General features: G+C 41.2%; 1 pseudogene across 1 annotated transcript; it reads right to left on the reverse strand.

The window, feature by feature from the left end:
- Window positions 1-3: 3 nt before the first annotated feature.
- LOC103276341 lies at window positions 4-545 on the reverse strand (annotated as a pseudogene). The gene has a single exon (XR_505365.2). The product of XR_505365.2 is annotated as a pleckstrin homology domain-containing family A member 1 pseudogene (transcript).
- Window positions 546-12,140: the final 11,595 nt, after the last annotated feature.

Here is a 12,140-nt window from a genome sequence, read left to right on the forward strand (position 1 = left end):
TACATCTTCTTTCTGAGTTGGAGTAATGATGGGCACACCACCAACAATATCAGTTCTGTAAGACACTTGCTTCTTCCCACATTCACCTTGGCGACTTGGGTTATCGGAATTAGGCTGTGAATCTGACTGCTTTGGTACTGTAATTTTTATAGCTTTGTTCAACACATTTACCCATTCTACTAGGTCCTGCTGATCATTGGCTTGTAGAAAATATTTCCTCATTCCTGCATTCATAACAAAACAGAACTCAGCCTTTGGCCTTAGCTTAGTTGCATCGCTAACCTTTGAAATGTAGGTAAGTTTGATGGCTCCAACACGTGATGATCCAGAAGGTAGGTTCTGTGGATTATCCATGTACCATACAAAACTGTCTTCTCTGGTATCCAATATGAAGTACCTTCGAAGAAATTTGCCACTGTTTTCATTTTCTTCAATGTCTAGAAAACCACAGATGCGATTCTGACGATCCACATAAGGCATTTCTAGGCTTGAACATTACACCAGATTTCGCTGTAAACTCTCTCAATGGCATTAAACTAACACGGAAAGCACTAGATTGGTGGGCTCTAACCCCACGAAAAATTAGTTAACAGCTAAACACCCTATACAACTGGCTTCAATCTACTTCTCCCGCCGCCAAGAAAAAAAAGGCGGGAGAAGTCCCAGCAGAGTTGAAGCTGCTTCTTTGAATTTGCAATTCAATATGATATTCACCTCAGAACTTGGTAAAAAGGGGGCTTCACCCCTATCTTTAGATTTACAGCCTAATGCTTTATCAGTCATTTTGCCCTACCTATGTTCATTAACCGTTGATTATTCTCAACCAATCATAAAGACATCGGAACTCTATATTTATTATTTGGTGCTTGAGCTGGAATAGTAGGTACTGCTCTTAGCCTTCTTATTCGAGCAGAGCTCGGACAGCCGGGGACTCTATCGGGAGATGATCAGATCTATAATGTCGTCGTTACTGCTCATGCTTTCGTAATAATTTTCTTTATAGTTATGCCTATTATAATCGGGGGTTTCGGCAATTGACTAGTACCTCTTATAATTGGGGCCCCCGACATAGCATTCCCACGAATAAATAATATAAGCTTCTGGCTGCTGCCACCTTCTTTCCTTCTGTTACTAGCCTCCTCAATAGTAGAAGCGGGCGCAGGAACAGGTTGAACCGTATATCCTCCTCTAGCGGGAAACTTGGCCCACGCAGGAGCTTCTGTAGATCTTACTATTTTCTCTCTTCACTTGGCAGGAGTGTCCTCTATCCTAGGCGCTATTAACTTTATCACTACCATTATCAATATAAAAGCCCCCACTATATCACAATACCAGACCCCTCTATTTGTATGATCTGTCCTCATTACTGCAGTTCTACTACTATTATCTCTCCCAGTCCTAGCAGCAGGAATTACCATACTTTTAACTGACTGAAACCTTAACACAACCTTTTTTGACCCCGCTGGAGGAGGAGACCCCATTCTCTATCAACACTTATTCTGATTTTTCGGTCATCCTGAGGTCTATATTCTTATTCTACCTGGCTTTGGTATAATTTCCCATATTGTAACCTACTATTCTGGAAAAAAAGAACCATTTGGCTATATAGGAATAGTTTGAGCAATAATATCCATCGGATTCCTAGGCTTTATTGTCTGAGCTCACCATATATTCACAGTAGGGATAGATGTAGATACTTGAGCATACTTCACATCTGCCACCATAATTATTGCTATTCCAACTGGCGTAAAAGTATTTAGCTGACTAGCTACCCTACACGGAGGCAACATTAAATGATCTCCCGCTATATTATGAGCTCTAGGCTTCATTTTTCTATTTACCGTCGGAGGTCTGACCAGGATTGTCCTTGCCAACTCCTCATTTGACATCGTCCTCCATGACACCTATTATATAGTAGCACACTTCCACTATGTCTTATCCATAGGCGCAGTCTTTGCAATTATAGGAGGCTTTGTCCACTGATTCCCCTTATTTTCAGGATTTACCCTTCATTCAACATGAGCCAAAATCCATTTCGCAATTATATTTGTGGGAGTTAACCTAACCTTTTTTCCTCAACATTTCCTTGGACTATCTGGCATACCCCGCCGATACTCAGACTACCCAGACACATACACTATATGAAACACCGTTTCTTCTATAGGCTCATTTATCTCTCTAACCGCAGTTATACTAATAGCTTTCATAATTTGAGAAGCCTTCGCTTCAAAACGAGAGGTATTAGCAGTTGAATAATTTTCAATTATTTTTTTAATTTTAAGATTTTTTGACTGTTAGTTCATCTATTTTTAAAATATTTCTTCTTTGTGCATGAATGTGTATATGAGGGTTTGGTATGCACTGCCCCCAGTTTTTCTTTTCTTTTCTTTTTCTGGTTTTTTTTGAAATTTTTCTGTTTATGTGTGTATATGAATGATTGAGTATTCATCTTTTGATTTTGTTATTGTTGTTGGTTTTTGCTCTTTTGTTCTTCTGGGTTTTTCTTATATTCATTTTTTATAGTTTAAGATGTGTGTCAATATATGTGTGAGAGTTTGACCTGAATTCCTTTTTCTTAGCCAGGCTTGGTGGCTCAGCCTGTAATCCTGCACCTTTGGGAGGCTGAGGTGAGTGGATTGCCTAAGCCTGTGTGTTTGAGACCCGCCTGGGCAGTGAGACCTCATCTCTAAAATAAAATAACAAAAATCAGCTGGGCGTGGTAGCGCATGCCTGTAATTCCAGCTACTTGGAAGGCTGAGGTGGAAGGATCACCGGAACCCAGCAGGTTGAGGCTGCGGTGGCTGGGAGCAGCCACTGCACTCCAGTCTGTGTGACAGAGTGAGACTCCAACTCAAAAAAAAATTTTTTTTTACTTTCCTCTGGTCTTTCTGTTTTTCTTTTCTATTCGCTTTGTGCTAGGCATGTGTGTGTGTGTTTAGTTTTCTTGGTGTTTTTTTGTTGTTGTTTGTTTTATTTCACCTGGTTGTTATTCCAGTTTGTTTTGGGGTATGGGTGTATGTGTTCAATTGCTGTTGCATTGGTTTCTGCTTTGCATCATCATATAGAGTGGTGGGGGGGAGTGGGACTCAGGGAACACATACCACAATAAGTGAAGCTTTTTTTTTTTGAGTTGGAGTCTCACTCGGTCACCCAGACTGGAGTGCAGTGGCACGCTCCTGGCCACCACAGTCTCAATCTGCTGGGCTCTGGCAATCTTTCCATCTTAGCCTTCCAAATAGCTGGAACTACAGGTGTGTGCTACCCTGCCTGGCTAATTTTTGATTTATTGTAGAGATGAGGTCTCACCAAGTTATTATGGTGGGTCTTGAACATGCAGCCTCAGGCAATCCACTTGCCTCGGCCTCACAAAGCACTAGGATTACAGGCTGAGCCTCCAAGCCCAGCCATAAGTGAACCTTTTAATTTTCAAGTAGTTTCTGATTCCTAGCACTCCATCCCCTACTGTATTTGAATTTCAGAATCTACAAGAGACAGCAAAGCTTCCCATCCACAGTACTACTTCAAAATAGAACAAATCTACAGCCTGGATCAGGATTGAGCAGACATCAGAAAGGAAAGCCTCTCACAATGACACTGAATAATGGAACTAAAGAGAAAAACAAGAGATCTGTCGCAAATCAGGAAAAACCAAAGGAAGATCTCAGGCAACTTCAAGTGTACCAAAGACAAAACTCCTAAAAACCAGACCTTGGTGCCCAAACAATGGAAGTCACCAACGACTGGCCCCAGCTTATGACAGGGATGAGGGAATGGATGGAAAGAGTGACTAAGACTCAAGAAAGACAAGATGCAACACTGAAAGAAATTGTAGCAGAGATTTTGGCAATAAAAAATTTCATCCAGGAAGTAAATAACAAGATGACAAGCATAGAAAGCAGAATCAATCTAGCTGAAGAAGGAATCTCAGAACTTGACCAGAACATGGAATTAACCCAATCTTGAAATATCCAGTAGAATGACCAAAATAGTTAAAAATATCTTGCTTGGCATAAGTAACTCCATTTTGTTAAAATCCTCCATCTTAGCTGCCTGCCTGACCTAAAAATGAACCCCTCCAATGTATATGTATGATGATTGTTGTAACATTCCCATGGCCACAGGCCCACAGCTTTGCTCCCCTGAGCCATTCATGCTGTCTTTGCTGACCATTTGAAACTCCTTAGCCATAAATTTTTGTAATTGTATGCTTTATTAACTAAAATCAGATGTTAAGTCAAGAAATTGTTCCCTGCAAAATTCCCCTTGCCACATCCCCATATTTTGTTCCTATATTTTGTTTTTATTTCCTTGTACCCTCACCCCCTGGCTTTGTAGCTCACTTGCAGTTTTTGCCCTTATAAGCTTCTTGCTAATTTTGCCCAGGGTCAAGAGCTTCTTGGTGTGAGCCTACTCTTGACCATGCACTAATAAAGGATTCATAATCTGAATTTGGTGTGATGGCAATTCTCCTTTCTTGCAACCTGGCTATAACATTTGGAGGCCCCAGAGGGATTTGCCAACCTTGGGAGGCAGCATCACTCTGGCTGTCCACTGACTTGGCAGAGATGTTATAAAGGAGGCACCCCCTGAGTCATTCAGAGCCCCATAACCGCTCATCTGGCTTGGATGGAGTTGGAACGACCACTGAATTTCTCTCACCTAAAAAAAGAACCAGAGTCCATCTATATTCTCCTAGGAGGTAAGAATCTGCTTTGTTCTGTTTGTGGTCACAATTCTGTTTAAGGGAGTCATGGCCTGACAAGGTTACTCTGGACACTATTCATTAGGCCAAGATGTTGGCTGAATAGAGTCCTCTGGTTTTTTGCCCTGAGGTTGTTCCAGGGATCCACTTTCTGTCCTAAAGTTGTTCCAGGGATCTGTAACTCTTCTGACTTGGTCTGGATGTGCCATGTCTGTCACTGTGTTTTAATTGTTTGTTTGTTATGGGTTCACAGAATTCACGACCTGTCAGTCTTCGGCCTGATGAGGCTTCTCCTTAGACACTGTTTGTCAAGACAAGACATTGGCTAAACTTAGTCTCTGTTTAGTATCTGGTTTCTGTTTGGATACCTGCTTTGACGTCTAACTATCTATGGTATCTCGATATCCCTGTCACCCTTGGCCTCTTTCTCTGCCTTGCATTCTTGCTGTGCTCTTTGCCAGAGGGCTTGCTTCTGTTGCACTTTCAGACTGGTCAACAGTCCAGAAACTTCTATCAGCCTTTGCTTATCCTCTCGTAGTTGGAGGTCTGATCCTCATTAGGTGCCTCCTGTAATTTACTGGTTTGCAGTATGGGATCATGGGTTTCTAAGCCCTCTAGTCCCCTGGACTGTACAATAAGGAATTGCTCTGTTGGGTTCATTAAATACTGTGGTGTCTGTCTCTCCAAAGGCAGACTCCAGTCTCTTTGTGAAAATGATTGGCCTGTGTTTAATGTTGAATAGCCCTCCACAGGGTCTCTGGATGTTCATGTTACTTAGTCTGTCTGGAAGGTCATTACAGGGATGGCTGGTCATCCTAATAAGTTTCTGTATATCAACCAATGGTTAACTTTAGCCCCAAACCCCCCTCCATGGTTAAAGATATGTTTTCTTAAAACTCAGGACCCTTCCCATAAACCATACTATATGGAGACAGAGCTTCTATATACAAAGGCCCCTGTTTAACTCTTCAAGGAAAATTTATTTTACCTGTTTCTCAAGAGAATGAAATCTTGCCAAAATCCCCCAAGACATAGGTTTTAACATCTCTGGTAAAATCAATAATGTGCATTCATCTTCCCACCTGGAATAATTGCCAGCAGCTCCTTTTTAACCCTATTTACTTCTAAAAAGCCAGAAGCACATTAAAACTGAGACTAAAAAGTCTGTCCTGGCCTCAATGGCTGGTACAGAGGAGAAAAGTCAGGAAATGTTAGAGGAGGTTTTTCCCTGTTCTCGACTGGATTGGGACCTGAACTCTTCAGCAGGCTCTAGAGCATTAAAAACATATCACCAGACTCTATTACCTGGTTTAAAGGGAGCAGCCTGAAAATCTATTAATCTTTCCCAAACTACCTAGATTATTCAGGGTCCTAGGGAATCACTGGGGGCGTTTCTTGAACATCTTCAGCAGACATTCTGTACCTATACCCTGTTTGACCCCTCAGCACTTGAGAATGTTCAGAATATTAATTTGGGTTTTGTGGCTCAAGTGGCCCCTGACATGCAGAAAAAGTTACATAAAATTGAGGAGTTTTGCAGGAATGAACATTTCTCAGGTGTTCAATGTAGCTCAGAAAGTTTTTAATAACCAAGGTGCTGAAAAACAGAAACAGGAAGACAAGAAAATAAACAGAGCAACAAAACAGCAGACTAAAATATTAATTGGTGCCATCCAAGCCTCCCAACTTGGCTCGAGGCCAGCACACAAAACAAAGGGAGAAACTAAAAAGTAACAAAAGAAAACTGGATGCATCCAGCTAGCCAAGAATCAATGTGCATATTGTAAAGAGCCGGGTCATTGGGTAAAAGATTGCCCTCACTACCCAAAGACAGAGAACCCTAAGTCAGTTCTAGTCCTGTCCTCTACTGGTGAAACTGAAGATAACTCAGACTGAGGATGCCAGGGCTCTTTTTCCTTAGGCTCCCAAGAGCCTGTGGTAACCACCACTATTAGGGGCCACCTTGTTCAACTCTTAGTGGACACTGGGGCAGAACTGTTGGTCTTAAGGTCACCATTAAGACCCATATCCAAGAAGCAAATTTCTGTTCTAGGGACAACAGGGGCAATAACAAACTGCAAGTTCATCTCCAATAGGATGGTTAATCTAGGTCAGAAACGAGTCACCCACTCATTTCTAATAACCCGTGACTGCCCATACCCTCTCATGGGCCAAGATTTGCTCCAGAAACTAAGAACAACTATTGTGTTCTTGCCTGATAAAACTAAAATGTATATTCCTACTGACACTGTTTATCAAATGCTAGTCACTGTTCCACTTTCTGAAAAATACTTCTTAGCTTCTTTTGATTCTTCCACTAAAAATATATCATCAGATTTGCTTTTACAGTTACAGTAGGAATGTCCTTCAGTCTGGGCAGAGACCAGCTCACCAGGATTGACAAAGCATCACCCTCCAGTTGTGATCTGGACTCAGGGGATACCAGCCAGCTAACTTGGACTCGGTTATCACAGCATTTCAAGAACTCCCCAATCCTTTCCAGGGAAGTCTTGCAACAGGATTTGTCAAGGTTCTCTCCTTATACCCTGAGAGTAATTTTCTCCAGTATGTAAATAATCTCTTGCTTGCAGCTACAAACTTGGATACTTGTTTAAAAGGCACTAAGACTCTGTTACAGCTCCTCCAAGACTTAGGCTACCATGTGCCAGTGAAAAAGTTAAGCTCTGCTCAACTGAAGTTCCCTACTTGGGATACTGGCTAACAAAAGGGTAAGCGAGCCCTGACCTTGGCCCAGAAAGAAGCCATTCTTCAAATTCCCATGCCAACCACAAAGAAACAGGTACAGGAATTCCTGGGGGTGGCAGTGTGTTACCAGTTATGAATTGACAAACCTCTAAACACTGCCATGGCAGGGGACAAGGCCTTGTGATGGACTGCTACCAAGGGACAAGCATTCCAGCAGTTAAAGATGGCTCTCACTCAAGCCCTGGCTTTAACCCTTCCAAATGTTATCAAGTCTTTTCACTTGTTCATTCATGAACAATGAGAAATTGCAAAAGGGGTCCTGTTGGGAGCTAGTCTTGGAGGCCTGCCTGATTGACAAAGCCCAGGTACGCTGAGGACCCCCAGCCACAAAGCAAGTCTGGGCAGCTGAGGCCCTTCTGTCTTCCGTCTTTGCTGTTGGTATGGCTGAAGAAATTCTGTGCAGTCGTGGAAGAAGAAAATGGCATGTTTATGTGAAGAACTCACAGCTAACCTGAGAATGTCATGGTTAATTTTTCCATTTTCCCACTATGTCGCTTGGCCTTTTCTAACATATGCAAGGGTTAAACTCTGAAGTACATCAAGAATGCTTTCTTTCACTTGGTTATGTTACTAGATATTGCTTAAGTAATAAATGATATAAGTATATTCACACCTTATTTGATTTAGGATTATGCAGTTTAGTGTTTAAACATAAGGTTTTTTAGAAGCACAAGTTTATAGTAAGTCCATTATGAATTCATTATAAGTTCTAACACTTATCTCAGAATTATATAGGTGATTTATAACACTGTTTTCACTGACTTAGGATAAAGATGAATTGTTAAGGTTTTTACTTAATTCAATAGTTAAAACTCTAAGTTAACATTTATAGAGTGGGATTTCACTGAACTCATAATATAATAATCAGACACTTTTATGATAGATTAGCAAAGGACAGAAAGCAATGTTGGGGGCCTGGGAAACATTACTAAAAGCTTCTTTTGAGTTCTCTTTAGAAACAAGCACTGCAGGATAAGAGAAAAGTAACAAAGACATCTGGACAAGGGAGGCGATTACAAGGCTCTGAAGGTCATAGAAGCCTAAGATGGGAAAACTCCTGACACATGAAGAAATGTACACTTAGAAACTTTCTTGAGACATTTCAAGGACTGTAATTCAGGACTTTGGACTAAAAGTATCATTGTTGACTTTATGAATAAGACTTGTTGTCTGAATGTTTATAGGGATCTTGGTTTGTTTGTTACCAAGACCACTAGATGGTAACTTTTAAAGCATATGTACGTGAAGGAATTTTCTTTGTCTTGCCCCTTTACGAATGGTATAAAAGCTCTGTGTTAACTAACATTAAATTGTCATCTGTTCAGGAAGCAGGTGTCCGAGTATAATATTTTCATCTTTTGCCTATCCGTCTCTCCTTCAGGAAAGACCACGACCCTTGCAGGGCTGGACCTCCACAGCATCCTCACTCAGACCTTTAAACCCTGGAGGAGATAGGTGGCTTACTTGTCAAAAAGACTGGAGCCAGTGGCCTCTGGCTGGCCCTCTTGTCTCTGGGCCATTGCTGCCATGGCCATACTAGTTCAGGAAACAGATAAATTGGCTTTCAGTCAAAACCTGGCTTTAACTGTTTCCCATGCTGTTGAAACTCTGCTCCAGGGAGCATCTGTTCATTGAATGTCAAACTCACGCATCACCCAGTATCAAAGCCTCCTACCTGACCAACCTAGATTAGCATTCTCTCCTACTCAGTGCCTCAGTCTGACCACCCTGTTGCCCAACAATAATCTGGAAAACCAGTTCATGACTGTGAAGATGTGTTGGACATCTCTCAGGCTAGCCAACCTAATCTTCAGGACACTCCCTTAAGTCAGGTTGATGCTGGCCTATTCATGGATGGTAGCAACCTGGTAATAGGGGGAAGTCCAAAAGGCTAGTTCAGCCATAACCATGGCTCCTGACATAATCTGGTCACAGGCATTGCCTCAAGATACCTCTGCTCAAAAAGCTGAGTTAATTGTTTTAACTCAGCCCCTGAGCTGGGGAACAGAAAAGCGGGTAAACATCTTCACCTACAGCTGATATGCCTTTGCTACACTTCATGTCCATGCCATAATCTACAAGAAATGAGGACTTCTTACTGCAATAACAAAAAAGAACAAATGGATTGGGCAGAGGCCTACAAGAATACTATTGGATGGTGAGTCAAAGACTCTAAAATTATTTTCCCCAAGCTCTGGGATATACTTTGGTAAGACAACTACATTCTACCACCCATTTGAGAAGCACCAAAATAACTGAGCTATGAAACCATTTTTATCACATTAATAATTTAAAAGTATAGTTGCAATGGCGGCTGCCATGTGCACTATCTGTGCCCAAGTCAATGCAAAGCAAGGGCTCAGACATCCGGACAGCATCAGGTCCTGAGGATTAGGTCCTGGAGAAAAATGGAAAAGAAATTTCACTGAAATAAAACCTCCCCATGCAGAAAATAACCATCTACTAGAGTTTATAAATACTTTTTCAGGATGGGTGAAAGCTTTTTCCACAAAGAATAAAACCACTCTTACAGTTACAAGGTTTTTACTAAATAAAGTTATTCCTAGGTTTGGGGTCCCTCTCTCCATTGGCTCTGATAACAGTCCTGCCTTTACCTCTTCCATAGCCCAACTGGTGAGCAAGGCACTAGGTATAACTTAAAAATTGCATTGTACCTACCAGTCACAAAGTTCTGAACTGGTAAATCACATGAACTGGACTTTAAAAGTTACTTTAACCAAATTAATAATAGAGACCAGTGAAAAACAGGTAAAGCTTTTGCCTCTGACCCTTTTCTGGGCCCAGTGCACCCCCTATAAGGCTAGGTTTGCTCCATATAAAACCATGTTTGGAAGATCTCCTCCTCTGTTACCCTGGTTATGGGACTCCATTCTTGAAAAAATTACTAATAAATTGTGGGGGTCCTGCCCCTGTGAGTATCGGGGGTCCCTGGTCAGTGAGACGGTGTCAGTGATTATACTGGAGGGACAGATATAAAGAGAAAGAAAGAGACTGGACTCCTGCCTAGTGAAGAAGCCATTTATTGGAAATTACAATGGGTCTTTTATCCCCAAATTTTGCACAATCAGTCTCACATGTCTTTCACATGAATACAAAGCCAGGTGGATGAAAACACCCACCAGATGTTTTCTCTGGTATGAGGAAGGACAAACCCCAAATTGTCTTACTGTTCCCTATGCTTGGTTAGTGTTCCTCAAAAGCAATGCAACAATCCCTACTAGCATCATGATGTTCTAATCATCAACAACTTCTAAAGCTTATGCATACATAACACCTACGATGACTAACTTAAATACTATTACTTTTCTATTCTATACTAATTATACTTACACAATTGCTATGGAAACTCTTAATTATGCTCAAACCAGTTCCTAAAGAATGTGATCCAGTCCAGAGATCATGCTGGGCTCTCCAGAATGTGACCCAGTTCAAAGTTCACAGTGGGTCACTTCTTGGAAAAATTGATAACAATCTCTTAACAAAATGGATACTCTAAAATCCTATATATCTATCTTAACTTCTATAAAAGTTTCTATTTCCTAATCCTAATATATGGAGCTTGTCACTAGCAATAAGTCTTCTCAAATGTGACCCAAGTTTGAACGGTAAGTTGTAGCAATGCCAAAACTGCAGTTAGTGGAAAACGGGAACAATGAGATTTCTAAAGTTAGCTGTGTTCCTCTTAGATCTCAGAGTTTTATGCTTGAACTAGCAGAGTTGTTTCTGGCTTAAGTGCCAAATAGGAAAAGGGAGAGGAAATGGGGTCAACAGCTCCCAAACACATCCTAGTGGTCTTGGGGTCCATGGCCCTCCCTGATCCCTAACACGCAGGGGGCCTCTGTGGCCAGCTCCCAACATCTCCCCGTTTTTTATATTTTAGCACAAAACCATGAAACTCTGTATTAAGTTGTGATATGCTCCTTTTCAAAACTCTGAATATGATGGGGAGGAGACATAGTAACAAGAGAATCACTGCTCCACAAATTCCCATGTTAATGAGTATAGACATTAATGACTTTTGGTTAACAAATGATGAGAAATTATTAAATATAGAGTTTGCCAGCTCAGTGGATTGGAATTGCTTTTCAGCAACCATCATGTCTTGAATTTCCTGATGTAAATTAGTAAGGTCTATACTCAGGTCTGAATGGTTCCAGTCCTTTTCCATATCATTGAAGGGGCAAGCAGGTACGCTGAGAGGTGGTGAAGCTCTAGTTGCATGACTAGGGTCGGTTCCTCCAGACATTAACATCTCCAGCCACCAACCATCCTTGATATTGTCCTGATAAGGGCTTTCTGTACTCAGAGACTTAAAGGTGGACATTAAGCAAGAAGCCCAATAATTATCAAAAGCAGAATTATCATAAAAAATAGGGAGAGAGTTGGAATGCCCTTCATAAGAAAAATTATGATTAGTAACATGTTTGACTTGAGTATGAAATAAAGCAGGCCCTCCCATTTTCCTGTAAAGAGATCCTTCCATTTTACCAGAGGTTTTATGCTTCCTTCTGGATTCCAATGTCCAGCCATAGCTGAGTAGCCCAAAGAGTCCAAATTTAAATGGTTAACAACAAATAAAGCATGATTTAAGATATGGTGAGGAGAAATATACTTGAACTCCCCCTCTTGTAATTTAATTATTTGATTTTTT

This window comes from Carlito syrichta, unplaced genomic scaffold (genome assembly GCF_000164805.1).
Source record: "Carlito syrichta isolate Samal-C Ts95f unplaced genomic scaffold, Tarsius_syrichta-2.0.1 Scaffold316051, whole genome shotgun sequence".
NCBI lineage: Eukaryota > Metazoa > Chordata > Mammalia > Primates > Tarsiidae > Carlito > Carlito syrichta.